Raw genomic sequence first — 16,922 nt, forward strand, 5'->3', positions numbered from 1 at the left:
GTCAAATTTCTTCATTCCTTTTCCATACTCTTTTCATGACTTTAGTGTGATGAACATTTCTAGCCTATCAGAAAAAAAAAAAAATTTCAGTAGAAGATTAGCTGTGAAGCAGAATTTTTTAAGTTTGAAATCCATAAAACCTTGAATTTATCAAGAGAATTTATCAATTCTTTTGTTCTTTAAATACATTCATTTGTGCTTCAGCACAAATTTCCTCTACATTATTACCTTAATTCTTCTGATTTTATATTTATCTCTGTGTTACAAATGAAATCAGAGTCAGTCCTTTTGGCCAGCATACAAAATATCTATAAAAGTTTTCTAAACTTGAATCAATTTTTGTTTTAAAACTACTGCAGTATTTCTCATTAATATAATTCTTCCTGTTTAGGTTGTTAGTGATCTGTCCTTAGCTCAGCTAGCGCGTGGTTGCACAATGCAGTATTTTCTCTCTCTCTTAACTGGATGATCTATAAAGCTAACCAATAGCATGCAGACTGCAAATATATCAATTTTATGGAGAAGACATCACAATATTAAGTATTAGTGAATATTGTACGTATCAACTCTACTGTTTCTGCTTGCAAGTAGACCTGAAATATTTTGCTGCTCATTGACTTTAAAGTAAGAAGGTTTCTGCACTCATATGAAAATCCTGCAAAATTTGAGTTAATGAAGTATCAATCGTTTTTCATTTCTTAATATTAGGTGAACTCTTACAGGTCAGATCTACTGGTGGTGCAATCTAAAGGCAATCTTCTCCCAGGAAACTGGCACTAGAACAAGGAAAAATGGCCTGAAGTCCCTCACATCAGGGAGGTTCCAGTTGGATATCAGGGAAAAATTTCTTTCCACTGAAAGAGTGGTTAAGCATTGGAACAGCCTTCCCAGGGAAGTGATCCATGAGGAGTCACCATCCATGGAAGTGTTCAAAAAATGAGTAGATGTGGCATTTCATCATACAGTTTAGTGAGCATGTTGGTATTCCATCAACAGTTGTACTTGATGATCTTGGAGGTCTTTTCTAACATTAATGATTCTATGATTCTATGTAAGGCACATTTTTTGACTTGACTGAAACAGTGTTTATTTGTATCAATAAAAAATTTTGCTCCTATCTTTGGAAAATCCCATACTGCTAGAACTATCAGATTCTTCATGAACTTTGACACACTTACTTCTCTTTCTTGACTCTGATATTTCTGTTAAATCATTTCCTTGCCACTCTGCAGTATGTCAGTAGGATATCTTCTGCAGCACTCATCCAGTCTTCCCCAGGAAAAGTCATGAATCTCTCTTCCTGCAATTTTTATGGCTTTTACTTGAATCACTGAATCACAGAACTCTTTAGATCGGAAGAAATGTCTTGAGTTGTTGTAGTACAGCTTGCCACTGCTCAAGCAGGGCTACCTAAAGCAGGCTACTCAGGGCCATATCCAGTTGGATTTGAATAACCCCATGAATGGGGACTGTGTGGGCAATCAGTTCCAGCAACTTTTACTGTGAACCTTTTATACTCTCACAATGACTTTTTTTTCTTGTGTTCAGATGGACTTTCATGTTTTCTAAACTGTTGATCTTGCCTTTAGTCTCGTCGCTGGACACCATTGGCTCACTCTTCATTCCTTGCAATCAGATATGTGTACACACTGAAAAGATCCCCCAAATCCTTCTCATCTTCATGCTGAACAGTGCCAGATCTCCCAGCCTCCTCCTATGAAAAATGTTCTAGGCCCTTAATCATCTTCATGGCTTTTGTCCAACTTGTTCATTTTCTTCTCAACAGCTATAAGCCGTGCAAAAAAACACCCAAACAAACCAACATTTCCTACTTGTTTTCTTTTTGGAATCAAAAGTTTTACATTTTTTCCCCCCCCTATAGTTGGTTCCTTAATTTTTTTCATTTAAGTTTGTAAGAAAACCTTCATAAAAGACAGCTATTTGCAGGAAAGAATAGTAACAGTAGTATAGGTAAAACAGTGTGCAGAGATACATGCTACTTAACTGCTGGAGATTTTAATTTTTAAAGTTAAAAGACCAGATTGTACTTCATCTACATTAATGATTTGATTACATCCTGTTTCCATCAAATGTCATATTATCAGTGGTAAAAAAATAAACCTTATTAGATTGACAGCTTTAGATACTAGATTACTTTAGGATGTAACACAGCTAAAGATATTTTTCAGGGAAAAAAAAAAAAAGGAATGAAAGCATTTTAAAAGCCTCAAAGAAAACTTTTTCTTCCCTAAAACTGCCCAGTCTTATTAAACCCATGCAATTAAATTAAAACTATCATTCAAACATGCTGTCTTTCCAAAGAGTTAAGAAGAGTTAAGAAGACGGAGTTAAGAAGTTAGAAGAAGAAGAGTTAAGAAGAGTTAAGAAGACGGAATGCACCTCTCTTTTTTTTGGATGTCTTTTCTTCAGAATTAACTACTGTACTTGGGGTTTGCTGATCAGATAACTGAGTGGTGTGCCCAGTTATTGTGAGATAAGCACTGTGGGATTCATTAGGGATGTATTGTGTTTCTGCTGGAAGAGCTGTTAAAGAATATCTTGAAATACACTGGCATCCAGAATAAAGCAGGCACAGCCTGACTTCCATAGATTTTGAGAACCATGTGAGCTGTAGGTTGGTCATGCTCTGCTCAGACTGGCCACTCAAGAAAAGCTGGATCCGCACAGTAGACTGCCCATCACGGGCAGTTAGAAATTTGAACAATGTAATTGTTCAAAATTACAAATTTGATGCCAAAGTAGAATAATCAGACAAGAACAGCTGCGGGGCTCTGCTGGCAGTTTTCACAGATCCTCCTTGTTTCTTCATCAGGTTTGAGGTATTAAAAATTTTGCTCAGGCAAGAGCTTAGCATAGGAAATTGCACACTGACATTTAAATTTACTTGTCAGAAATGGGTGATATTGCTCTGTCAAAACAGGAGCATGTGCAATAATCATTAGCAGGAAATAACTACTCTCCAGCTAAGCAGGTTTCCTAAGGCATATTCTGCTGGAGGAAGGTAACTACTGCAAACTCCATTGAGAAATCCCCATGCCTCTTCTGAGGTAACTCATTGTAACTGGAGACGGACAGAAGTATCGGGTAACTGTCTCAGTGATTTCCTGGGGTCTTGGGAAAGACTTCAAGCAGTGAGATTTCACTGCCGGTTTTTAGGAGGGGCAACAGAAGGAAAATTGGCAGATTCTATGGAGGATTTTAGGAACTGTGCTTCCTACAGCACTTGATATAGTATCAAATCTAACTCAGAATTAATAAATAGTACTTATTATTTGATAGCTTTGCAATTTGTGCCAGTATAAACGGAGTAAAACAACTTTTAACTCTGTTCCCTAGATAATTTCTGGTTTTCTATCCCTTGCTCTTGAATTCCTCTAAAGGTACAAAATTTGTTTCCAAAACTTTTCTTCTCTGCATTGTACAATTTTTTCAGCTGCATGCACAGCTACTGTTTAGACTAAGAAAACTCTTCATAACTGCAATTGTTCCAAGCTAGTGCTTCTTGTGGAATTTAAAAGAGACATAAATAGACACTTGTACATGTATTTAATATCCATCATGGATTCTATATTAGCACCACTCTCTGTCAGTCACTGCTTCCCTTCCACTCTACTATATGCTTAGAATTTCTTCACAGCTCTCTTGTTATGACTCCACTGGAAAGGTTCAGCAGCTGTCATGGCCAGTTCACAGTGCCATGTAGGTTAAAGAAACTATTTAGCATGTGCATTGCTGTGTTTAAAATTGTGTGCTTTCAGCATCTGATGCAAAACACTCAAAAGAATTCCCAGGAAAAATTGAGTCCTGGCAGCAATAACTAACTGTCCATCAGAAACTGGAATTTGGTACTGTAAACAGTTTGAACAAAATTGCTTTTCAGACTAGAATTGTCATAATTTTCCTTCTTTTGAAGGTTATCCTGATTATGTTGATTGGGAGTAGACACATGAACTATAATTTGCTTTTTAGCTCACACAGATAGTAACATATTTGCAGGAAACAAAAATTCACCTTTGATGAATTATGAAGCATTTAGAGTGAAACTCATCTAATGAGTGAAAATAAACGGAAGGAAAACCAGCTGTAATAGATTTTTGTCTATTTATAACAGCTAAGTAAGATCATACTCAATAATTTGGAAACCACTTAGGTCTCTTGAAACAGGAGATTGCTTAATTGACTCAACACTATTTCACTTTCTAAGAACCCCAGTGATGAATACTTACATCAAAGAAGATCCAAAAACAATTGGTGTGCTTTTCAAAGGCCTTTTACAGAGCGATTCAAAAAGGATCACCTAGACCCAGACTCATTTTTTCTGATTGAATGAATGACATCACACTCGATTCTGCTTGTTCTAGTCCTGGAGAACTGGGAATCCAATTCTTCCAGATGTTTACTGATTTTAAGTCACAAAAAGTAAGAGTTAGTGTAGATGTTGACCAATATACCTAGACAGCCACTTCCAGAGTCACTTTTTGAAAGTCTTTTTTAAAGTACAACTTCATTCTTGGTTGCTGTTACTTTATTGAGCAATTTTCTTATTGTTCATCTTTTATGGACAGAGACTGATTACTATCCTATTAGTTACAAATTTTCACAATTGATGTAGAACTGATGGATCTTTTTGTCTAGATGAAATACACCTAATCCTCTCAATAGCTTTCCAGTACACCACATTTAAAAAGTGTTTTGGCATTCTCTCTCTTTTTCAGATTCTCCTTTATTTCATTATTTTTGTTATAGACTAAGGTAATGAAAACTAAAATCAAAATTCTATCTGAACTATCACTAGTACAGAATAAGTGATTCTTGTATTTTATAGAATCCTGGGAAGAGTGCTGTCTTTTTTTTTTTCCTGACAGAACCATGAGAACACTTCATGTTATGTCCTGCAGCACTACTGCTTGAATAGGTGGATGCACTCTCCATTTTGTTCCCCTTCCATAATGGCATTTACCTCAATGAAAATTTTGTCACTATGAGACTCAAGTGTGTTGAGATCCTCTGGTATGCTTAGAACATCTTTGCAGACCTCCACATTTCTACAACAGCTGCATATTCTGCAAGTGTATTGCCTAGTTCCTCTTCCATTACTGAAAATAGTAGCCTTGGCAGTAGCTGAGTTCTGGATAAATCCCTGGAGAATTATCTTTTGATCTGCCCATAATATGATAGCGAAATACCAATAACACTTTAAAGAGTAATCTTCCAGCCAGCAATGTCCCCATTAGCTGGAATAAAACCTAATGCAAAAATTCTCCTCTTGATTTGGAAAATACTACAGGAAAATATAATGCACAAAATGTACAAAAGCCATGCTAAATCATTAGCTGTGCTAAATCATGTTTCTCTCTACATGCTAGCCCATTTCATCCGTCAGGGAAGGAATTTAGATTAATCTGTTATAGCAAAACCCTGTTAGCTTTTTATATTGCCATGCTATTTTCTAGATGTCTGATTGGAAATAATTTTTCAAAAATATTTAGTTGACAAAAGTTATGTTGACTCATTTATAATTCTTTGAGTTCTCCTTTTCCCTTTTAAAGAGTATATTCTACATTTACTTTGCTCATCTGGGACCTTACTGGTCTTCTATGAATTTTCAAATATAAATGGCTGTGGCTCAGAAACTGCTTTGGCTAGTTCTCAGATGGATTTTGTCAAGACTTGCTAACTTAAACACATTGAACTTATTTGAATGTTATTTAACTTGTCCTTCTCTTCTGGCTTGAATGTCTACATCTTCATTAAAATTAATTTTTAAAATTCTGGTCACAGTTAGCCTTTCTAGTGAAGATCAAAGAAAAACTCATTTTCAGCCTTACCTGTGACATTTGTTTTCTTTTTTCTACCTACCTGAAAATGATGCTCTAATTCCCTTTTTCACACTCGAAGTTATTTCTAAAATTTAGCTTGCTGATTTTGCACTTCAACTTTTTTCTTTTTTAATTTGATCTTTATTTTTTTTTCTTGAGCTGACCCCAGAGATTACATTTTTATGTTCCCAGAAAGAACAAATTCCCAAAAAGCAAAAATTTAAAGTACCTATATCTAGGGCTTTTAAAAATATTATTTATAAAACTTTAAGTATTTTCCAGTAAAAATAATGAACCCTAGTATAGCAAAATTGTCTCAGAAAGATAGAGTGACCTTTCATTGACTGTCTAGAAGCAGTCCATCTACCTCAGGATTGAAAATCAGTCATCTAAAATGATTGTGTATATACACTCCCAGTTCTTTTGACTATCAGTTCCAGTGACACTTGAATATATATAAGTATATCTTTCTGTTGTCACGTCCAATACCAGGAAAAATCCTGTTTGGTGCTCAATATCCAAGTGCATTACAATGTGGTTCAAGTTAGTACAGGAGTGGATAAGATTTGTAGCATTCAGGCTGCACATTTTTCTCCACTGTTTCATTATTTTCGTCTCTGTCATTGGAAAATGTCATAATGAATTCTTGTACTTACCTTTCAAAAAGCTACTACTTGCTATAAGTTGGTATCAGAGTTCCTGAGTAACATTCACACCTTCCTTCCTTCTTCCTTCCTTCCTTCCTTCCTTCCTTCCTTCCTTCCTTCCTTCCTTCCTTCCTTCCTTCCTTCCTTCCTTCCTTCCTTCCTTCCTTCCTTCCTTCCTTCCTTCCTTCCTTCCTTCCTTCCTATGCATGCTTCCCTTCCCTGGTAAGGTCTGTTCTTTATTTGGAATAGATCTTTGCAGAAAATAATTAATGTGCCATTTGGGATTCAACCACTGGTCTAGATTTTCAAGTTAGTAGGTTTTTTTTCTCACAGGCTCAGCTTTCATGTTCTGATTTTGCTTCTAACAAAGGTCTGAGAGTATTTGGAGAACATTATGAGCTATCCTAAACCCTTTCCTACTTCATAAAACCAGCCCACTTGGTAGTAAAATACTTCAAAGATGGAAAATGGAGGCAACAAATACGAATTGTACTCCCAGGAGTGAAAGAAATCTGTTTTACTTAGGTTAGTCTTAAAAAAATTCTTCTGTCAAAGTTCTTTGCCATTAACCTGGATAAAGCAGAAAAAGATCCATTTTGACAAAGGATACTTGCCTCAAAAAATGATACAAAGGGTATCTGTGTGAATTGCTTTAATACTGGCCACATTACTGTGTGAATTGCTTTAATACTGGCCAAAATAGATAAATAAATAGCTATGCATTGCATGCTGATCCTTGGAAGCAATCACCTGAAATTTAGAAATGCAGCAGGAAATTTGACAAAATAGGTAATGTTCTTAGGTGGTAACATTTCCTAAGTGTGCTATTTATCAAATGACTGAAGACATCAAAGAATAAAGATTATGTCAATTGTCAGGAAACTATGCCTGAAAAAAATTCAAATATACCACAGACCTTCATGACTAACACAGACACTCACTTCAAAGGTAAAAGTACACACTATAAGTGGGAAAAAGAAGAGTTTGAGTGAAATATAGTGGCTCACAAGAGAACTTCATGTATTGCAGACATGTCGATTTCAGGAGAGACTAAGTATGTAAAATGCTTTGTTCTCTGAATTGATTCAGAGGTTTTTTAGAGAGAAACTTTAATTATGGGAAAGACTTTAATTTTTACAGTGTATTTGAGTATGTGCATACTATTATCAACTGATAATAAGTTACTACAGCTTATAAAACCCAGTATGGTATTTATAGAGTTTGGTGGGTGTAGGTACAGTCCAAAGATAATGCCATAGGTCCTCTCCCAAGTGCAATATGAGGCACTTTATGCCTTTTCCTGGTCTTAAAAATTAAGAACCAGACACAATTAAGCGGTAAAGGGTTTTTACCTCAGTATTTAATAAGGATCTTTGTGGTGCACCACTTTGACAAGGTGGAATGTGCCATTAGCATATCTAACAAAGATGCCCCAATGAGAGGCTTGAATGAATAGTGTGATATCTTCCCATCCTGAGGAATTCCCCCCTGGATGGGCCAAATCTTTAGTTTTCAGGATTTTTCTAGAGAGAACCTTGGTTTTTCAAGATAGCATAGGGCTTTCTGGCCTCCAGCTATGAGGCCTCTAGGATGTTTGATCTCCTGGCCTAACAGAATATGAGGACTAGGACTATGCTAAGTTATCTGACTTAAGGAATTGCATGAGTTCTAAGGATGCATAAAAGGTATATGAAATGTATACAAAAGGCAAAAAATCATCTTGGTATCACACTGGACTCCAGTGATTCAAATTGACAACACAAGAGATTATCTGCAACCACTCAGAGTCAATCAACATCCCATGCACAGAAATCAGAATTGCAAAAACATTCCTTCAGGGAAACTCATCAGAGTCCTTACTTAATTGGGATAATGAAGGACTAATAGATTTTGGAAAGTTGCAAACTTTCTTCAAGAGTAATATTTTATTGTCCATACGGAGGATCAGGAGGGAGTTTTAAGAATTATATATTTGGGACTTGGGGGTATTATTTTGAAATATATTGCTGAAAAGATTGAGCACAAACGGAGGGGAATAACTTTGGTTAGTAGCAGACTGAAAAGGGCGTATCAGTTGCAATTAAATAAGAACAGATTCATCTCATTGTGTTAAGTTTAAGCCTACAGTCACTTTGCATGTATTCTAGTTTAAGTGGCTTGCTTTTTAAAATTTATTCTGTGGTGATTGGTAATTACAGGTCTGGTATATGCAGTGGCAGCTGGAAACTCTTCTCAGGCTTGTTGTGTCTGAAAGGTAGTTTTTTCCAGCTGCATATTAACATATGATCTCTCATTAAATTGTACCAAAGAGGATAAACACTGATCAAAGACATCTGCTGACACTTAAAAGGTCCTATATTTCTAAATTCATTTAAGATTCAGTGTAATAACAGTAATAAAAATGAATTTGTGGGATATTCAACATCTTTTATATAGATGCTGCATTGTAATTTACTGTTAATTAATGGACATAATATAGAAAATCCATACTGCAATGATATTCTATATGCAAGAAACAGCCATGAGACATTTGGTCTTTTGGGCTGGATACTTATTACAGCAGTCGTTGTAATGTAAATAAATTCTTTTGGGGCCATAAAAAACCTGAGTGCATGAATATCAATAACAGATGATTTAACTGCCATAACATCCAGAATACAGCTGAAGAATACAAATACACTTCTTGCTTGATTCAGATCAATTTTACCCAAGGACCGCAAAGCCCAGTGGTTTCAGGACTGATGTACATGTATCAGAACAGACAATAAGAGGAAATAGAAATCTCAGGAGGATTATGGAAGGGTCTTTAGTCTTTTGAGAAATCTTGTCAAGTTCATTTTTGAACTGAGATGAAGAATGACCTTCAAAGAAAGAGAAAGGTCTGGGGTGTTATACATTTTCATGCTCCACTCCAGCACACTGGGCAGGATGGTACATGTATGAGGGTTTCAGAGCTTCCAAAGAAATAATGTGACTAATCTAATCATTGCACCAGGCTGCAGTTTTTTGTTTTTTTTTTTTTTTTTAATTCATGTTATGAAAGTGTCCACCTGACTTTGGGTAGCTGTTGGAACTGTTAAGCTTGTTTTTAGAGGAGCAAGATAGCATATAAATAAGATTAGGTACAGGGCAATTGGAGAAGCTGAAATGCTGTAGGGTACTCACTCCTTATGTGGAGCAGCCTGACGTGCTGTGCACCCAGTGACAGGACCTGAGGTGCAATTTTCATGGAGCCAGTAAGAATTTACTTTTCCCACATACCAGTATTTGTGTAACATCATTTAAAGCCTCATGCTGTACTATTTTTCCAATTCCTTTTTTTACCTTTCAATAAATATATGTTCTTGTTTCACAAGTTTGATATTCTCAAATGCATCTGCACCTGGGCAGAGTTTGCCCCTTTCCTTGCTGCCTCTGAAAGATCTCTGTCTGAAAATGAATGTCAGAGGCACAGACATATGTCTAGCAGAGACCTGAACCTGACATCAGAAAGTGATTCTCAGTCATCTAGAATAAATAAGTGTTCTCCAGCCAGCTTGGGGCTCAGCTCTTAGCTTTCTGAAACAGTGCTGGATACTGAAATAACACAAAGGATGCAAGTTTTCCAACCAAATGGAGATTTTATTTCTATTTAGTTCCTTAAGTATCTTATATATTGTCTCTGCTGTGATTCAGACTAAATCCTGTTTGTCTACTTCTCTCTTCTTTAGGAAGAAAATAATACTTTATTAAATTTTCTGCTTTTACTGGTACTTACCAAGCACTTATGCTTTGTTCACCCAGTACTCAGTGAGATATAACTGGTAATGTATTTGCAGATTATGAATATATAATAATCTGGATACTTATTAGATAGCACAACCTTAATTTAATTCAAAGTTCAAGATCTATTATGATTTAGTAATTAGCTGAGTTGGAATTCTGTGCTTTTTGATATCTTTTCAGCCTCTAAACCAACTTACAACCCCTTGCTCCACTGACATCTGTGCATTGAGTAAAACAGTTGTCATTATACCTGGGGAATAACAAAAAAGCTCCCTGCTCATATATTCAAATATATTAAATAATTGTTTCAAATAAATTTAACATTTTTATACAAATAAAAGCTGACAATAAAATTTATTCTGTGCTCTGAAAGCTGCTCTCCTAAGGCTCCCAGAGAGATGCTGTGGGTCTCAGCTGGAAGTCATGTTGAATGTCCAAGGGCCTTTCCTGAATCCTTTTCTCCCTACAGACTTACTGCACCATCAGAAATTGTGCTCTTAAAGTTTTATAAAAGCAACAGGCCAGAGGCACAGGCTCACACATTCAGACTGATCTGCTTAGATAATTATAAGAAGTTTTTTGGACCAGGCTTGAACAATTTGTCTTTTAAAAGAATATTGATAGGTAATATTGATAGGTAATATTGATAGGTAATATTGATAGGTAAAAGAGCATTTGAACAGACTGTTTAGAAAGAAAAACATTATAAGGTTACTGCAAAATCTTAGGTTTTGTCAGCTAACTGAAACATTCTAAGCAAATTCTTTACAGGTTTGTTTGTTTGGTTTGGGGCTTTTTGGTGGGTTTTCTTTGTGCATTTTTTTTGGGTAATTTTTTGGTTTTTTTTGTTTGTTTGTTGTTGTTTGTTGGTTTGGGTTTTTAATAAAAAAAATTAAGTTTAACCTGAAGAGAAAAATGCATAAGTATGGTAAATACAAAATACTGAGCTCTACCCAGCTAAACAAAACTATTTTTTTTCTTTCCTTACAGAATCTAAGGAAATGGATAAACTTTGAACTAAAAGCTTGACACAAGGAAGTAGAACAAATTTTAGAATGTAGAACTCATGACTATTCCATCAGACATATGCCTTAATAGAGTAAGGCAGGAGAAAAATAGCTTGGTGTGAGAGCTGCTCTGTCACATTTGGGGTTTATGAGCACAAAGATTTTTGTACTGTCATGTTCTTTCAGGGCTAGGCCTTACAGAATTTTGGGAAGGATGCTTTTAAGATTTAGAGATTGGATGCTGGGTTGGGTGCTACAGATACAGGGACTGGGGGACAAACTTGAACTGAGGAATTGTGATAGAAAGACTAAAAAATGCTGGACTTGCAAAAATTATTAGAAATCATTATATATAGGCTTTTGGGCTGAGGTAGAAACTTGCAACCTGTAGTTCAATTGTTAAAAGCACTTATACTGGGTCTAAATTCTGCCTGAAGTATTTGCATGTGCTATCCTTGGCATATAGTCCAATATTTGTCTATGATCCCTCATATCTGTAATAATCACTTATGCCTCTGGAAAATTAGAATTTATTTTCCTAATAGGTAAAACAGAAATATTTCAAAGGGTGCATTTTCAGGTTTGTCTGTCTTTGTCCAGAACTGTTGAGAGAAAGTTTTGGGACATATATACTGCTTTCCAGAAGCTTTTATTACAGGGTAGCTGGCTTGGCAATTAACATACTGTGTTTCCTGTCTGTGACATTTTCAGCTTATGTGTCTGCTCTAAAAATGACTTGGTCCTTTGTTTTCATGCACTGGGCTTCTGCAAAAGATTATTTTACTGGATCTAAAAAGTGTCACCAAGGGGTAGAATTAAAAACCACTATTACCTCAGAGAAAGCAGCTGTTTGTATTAGCTATGGTACAGCAGCTAAGAGCTTTGGGTTGTCATATGGCTAATTTATGAGTTGCACTGTTTAAAATACATGACTCATAGTGTCTTATGGTGTGCTCCTGTAGATATAATGGCTTTGTAACTCATGTGATGCTTGTAAGGAGAGTTCAGAAGTGTGGCAGTTCAGCCAGATGCTGACCAGATGTATTGTAATTACCTTTAGCATAATGTTATAACAAATCTAATTTCCTTGTCTTACAGATATCTTAGCTTTTCACAGTTTGAAGAACTGCTTTGATATTGGCATGGGGGGTTGGTGTCAACAGGAGGAAGTATCTCCTTTCATTTTGCTAATTCCAGCTCTTACACTGATTATGTGCAGCTCCATTCCACCCTCTTTTCTTCCAGCTAATTATCAGTCTGACCTCTCCTCAGAATCTTCTCCACTAAGAGCCAGCATCTTTGTTTTTATGATCCAAGTATGTCTGTAGCTGGAATAAATAAGAGAGTCATTCATTGATGGCACATAAATATTAAAAATGCTAAACCAATTGTTTTAAAATTTAAAGGAGTAATGATTCATTGAGATGCATTATTAATAAGCATAAATTATTGAGTTGGCTCACTAGTGTGGCTACAGTTAAAAGATGGGCTCAGGGTCCCTTGGGGGTCTGTGGTCCCATGTAGAAATGTGCTCTGCCAGTTGGCCAAACAGCAATATTGTGTTAGCTCAGAGCAGAGATACCTGTGCCAGCCTGGAGAGCAAGCAGGGGACAGTGGACTGAGTGTGCTTGCAAGCTTACAGAATACCTGGGGAGCAAAACATGAAAAATAGCTTATGCTCACTTTTAACAAATTTAAAGAAGACAACCTAGTAAGGGTAATTCCTTATTAATGGAAATGAAATGAACACAAACCAATCTTTTCTGTATCTGTGACTTTGTGTCTTTGATTTGTCTTTTCCCTTTCTTCCATCTAAACAGTTTTACATATTTACTTACCTAACTAGCCTCTTTTCCTCGATGTAATTAAGCACTGAGAAATTTATTGTGCTTCTACAGTGTTCTATGCATGAAACTAGTCTAAATTGTGCACTGCTTATGCAATTTCTCTGAAGAAACAGTCTGGACTCTAAGGATGAAATTCTACCTCAAATGAAGTCCATTGGATTCCTTGTTCTAATTGTGATGAAGTTGAGACTCTACCAAGAACTTCCAGTAGCAAGAGCTTACAGAGTCACAGATTCACAGAATATTCTGGGGTGGAGAGGACCCACAAGGGTCATGGAGTACAACTTGTATGTAAATAGCTCATAGAGGGATTGAGCCCACAACTTTGGTGTTATTAGCACCATTAGCACCATGCTCTGACCAATTGAGATAAGAGTTGTTGAAAAGGAGTTCATAGATCATGATTCAGAGATGAATGGGCCTGATCTAAATGTCGTATTTAAACATAATCTGTATAGAAGTAATGCTAGGTATGCTTGGCTAAGGATGGATTGATAATTCAAAATTTCAAGTCATGCCTTTCAAATGTAACTGTTACAAAGACTATTGTACATTTTGGATCAAAACTGTCTACTTATTTTCCATATTAATCTGTAGTTCCTTTATTTTTTAAGAAGAAAAACATTTTTAGGAAAGAAAAAGAGAAATAAATAGCCATCAGAAATGCAAAATTATATAACTGAAGGTGTGGCTTCTTTGATGCATTAAGAATGACTCCCACAAGGTGTGCCATTCTCTAAATGCATGGTATTCTCCAGTCTTTCATTTTACCCAGTTGTCAGACACAGCATCTAACAGTTGATCCCCAGAATAGAGAAAAGCTGCCTATTATGCATATTTCAGGGTTCAGTAACTCCTCTGGAACTCTGTTATGGACATGCAAATTTTTGCAACAGTTAATGAAAAAAATCCAGTCCTGTGTGCAGTATCCCGTTATTATTTCCAAATAACTTAAATGCCACTAGCTGCCAATTAATTATTATAATTTCATTAATTATTATAATTTCATCATTTACACTGATGAAACAGATTTTGACCTAAAAATGCACATCAAGATTTTTGAAGTAAGAGACAGATGCTTGGTTTCCTCTTTGACATATTACCTAAGAAGCTAGAATAGTTTTGATGATGGAATGATTATTGTGATGATACATTGTGCTGCATCTCATACACATTAAAGCAGAATATAAGGTGCAATAGACTATATATTTCTCCTCCATATTGCTTAGCTATGCATCTAGTTGTATTGAAGGCAGCAAATATTGATTATAGGTTAAAGGCAATTAAAATAATGGACCTGTAGCTGGCAGAAACTGCCAAAGGATTCTTGGCACTGACAGCATTTACCACATAAGAAATGACTGTCAAATTTAATGAGCAACCATATTTTCCAGGAATAAGCATTTAATATTCACTCAATTCTATTTTAAAGAATGGAGTTTTTATTAAATTTGTGATCAGAAAAACTTTTAAAGGGGAAAAAAAGTAAAAAAAGTGTTCTAAGTGCAACTGAAAGTTATTTAATGTAAAGGAATCACAGAGCTACCCGATTATAATGCAGCATAAGAGAGGAGAGACTGTCTTAGGCTCCTGTAATGGAAAGTCCTTGCTTTCTGCAGAAGTCTCAGGATATCAGTGTCCACAGCCAAGGCAGCTTTTTCATTTTTGTTGTGTCTCTACTTAAGCTAACCCTATCAAGCACGAGCCAAGGCTTTCAGCTGAGCTTGCTGTCAGCACAGCTAATTGCACAGGTAAAAGTGGCTTTGTCACAAGTTTTTGGATGGCACATAGCTGAACTGCCTTGGCATAAGTTGGAAAGAAAGTTTCTCTTCCAAGAACTGCAATTTTTTCCCTGCTTTTACTCTGATGCAACCCTTTGCCAGAGTCATGCATTACTCAGCCTGCATTGCCAGGTGCCAACGAGACCACACTGCCTGTGCTAGCTAAAATGTGAAAGCGAGTCCAGGGTGATTTCTTAGTCTTTCTCCACCTCCACTCAAGGTATGTGGGGATGGCAAATTTATTGTACCCTAAATGTCACTTTTTCATCCTGAGTTGCTGTCTGACTGCCAGTCAGGAGAGAGAAGGAAAGGAACAAACTGTGCATCATTGCACCTCCTGAACATCCTTCCATGCTCACAAGACACAATGGGTCACTACCAGGTCTTCAAAGAAGAGGCCTCCATAAATGACGACCAGCTGCTGCAGCTCTAGAGCAAGTTCAAAAGAGAGATAAGCAGATAACCCACATAGTCTGGGGTTTGCTCCATGGAAGATATCAAAATTTTAGGGAAAGAAGAAGGAACAGTGGTTCGTAGAAAACCTGTCACTAGTACAGAGGGAGAAATAAACCAGAGGAAATATCTATTAAAACAGCACTGACTTTAAGGTATATTTAAATATATATTGTCTTATTATAATTATTATAATTCTCTTTTATGATTATAATGTATTATTGTATATTGCCTTATAATTAATTATTTTTCTACTGTTGAAGGGAGCTAGTGTCTTATCTATTTTCCCTGTATATGGTAGTATATTTATATAAACAGTATAATTTTCAGCAATTTTTGGAGTACTTTTGAATAGAGACCCCAGATTTTACTGCTTCCATTCAGGTACCCCAGAGGATGTATTTTTATGAAGTTTTACAAGTATGCTATCTTTTTACAGAGACATCTTTATACATCTTTATACAACTTTTTGCATCTTTTCTTGCAAGACCAGTAACTCACATTGGATTCTTATTCAAGACTGAAATCTGCAGTGTTTCCTTACCACCTTAGAAACCTGAATATACATAAGTCTATGGGACCGGGTGTGATATATCCCAGAATCCTGGGAGAATTGTCGGATGCAGTTGCAAACCATTTTCCATGATATTTGAAAATCCATAGCAACTGGGTAGTGTCCATAGAAATTGGAAAAAGGAAAACTATGGCACCCATTTATAGAAAGAGTAGAAAGTAGGACCCTTAAAACTATCAGTGTGTTGAGACCTACATCTCTATGCCAGGGATAGATAAAATAATGGGGACAGACCATCCTCGAAGCTGTGCTGAGGCACATGGAGGACAAGGAGATGATTTGGGACAGCCAGCACAGCTTCCAGCACACCAGGGGAAAGTCTGGATCAAACCAGTGGCCTTCTATGATGGAGTGACTACATCAGTGGGCAAGGGAATGGCTGTGGGTCATCTATCTGGGCTTCCATAAGGCCTTCAACATAGCCCCTCACAACACCTTTCCCTCTAAACTGGAAAGAGAAGGATTTGATGGATGGGTTGTGTTGAGGCATCTTTTCACTAAAAATCCTTTCTTTAGGATTTTTCCTTCTGAGGAGCTAAGAGACCTCAGAGACAGAGTGTAAACAATGGTTATCTGCTGCTGTGGAATGCAACAGGTCCACCTGTGATTGACCTATCTTGGATGTTTATAATTAATGGCCAATCAAGGACTGAGCTATCTCAGACAGAGTCTGAGAGAGCTGCCTTTGTTATCATTCTCTTCTTTTCTATTCTTAGCTTAGTTAGCTTCTGAAAAAACCTGTCCTTTTTCTTTTTAGTATAGTTATAATGTAATATATATATCACAAAATAATAAATCAAGCCTTCTGAACACGGAGTCAACATTCTCGTCTCTTCCCTCATCCAAGAACCCCCGTGAACACAGTCACAGGGTTGTTTGGTGGATAAGGAATTGGTGCGATGGTCACATCCAGAGGGTCAATGGCTCAGAGTTCCAGCAGACATCAGTGATAAGTCATGTTCCTCAGGGGTTCATATTGGAACAATGTTATTTAAGATCTTTATTAAT

Source organism: Agelaius tricolor, unplaced genomic scaffold (assembly GCF_023055355.1).
Source record: "Agelaius tricolor isolate 1412-34295 unplaced genomic scaffold, bAgeTri1.0.p SCAF_2, whole genome shotgun sequence".
In the NCBI taxonomy this organism is placed as follows: domain Eukaryota; kingdom Metazoa; phylum Chordata; class Aves; order Passeriformes; family Icteridae; genus Agelaius; species Agelaius tricolor.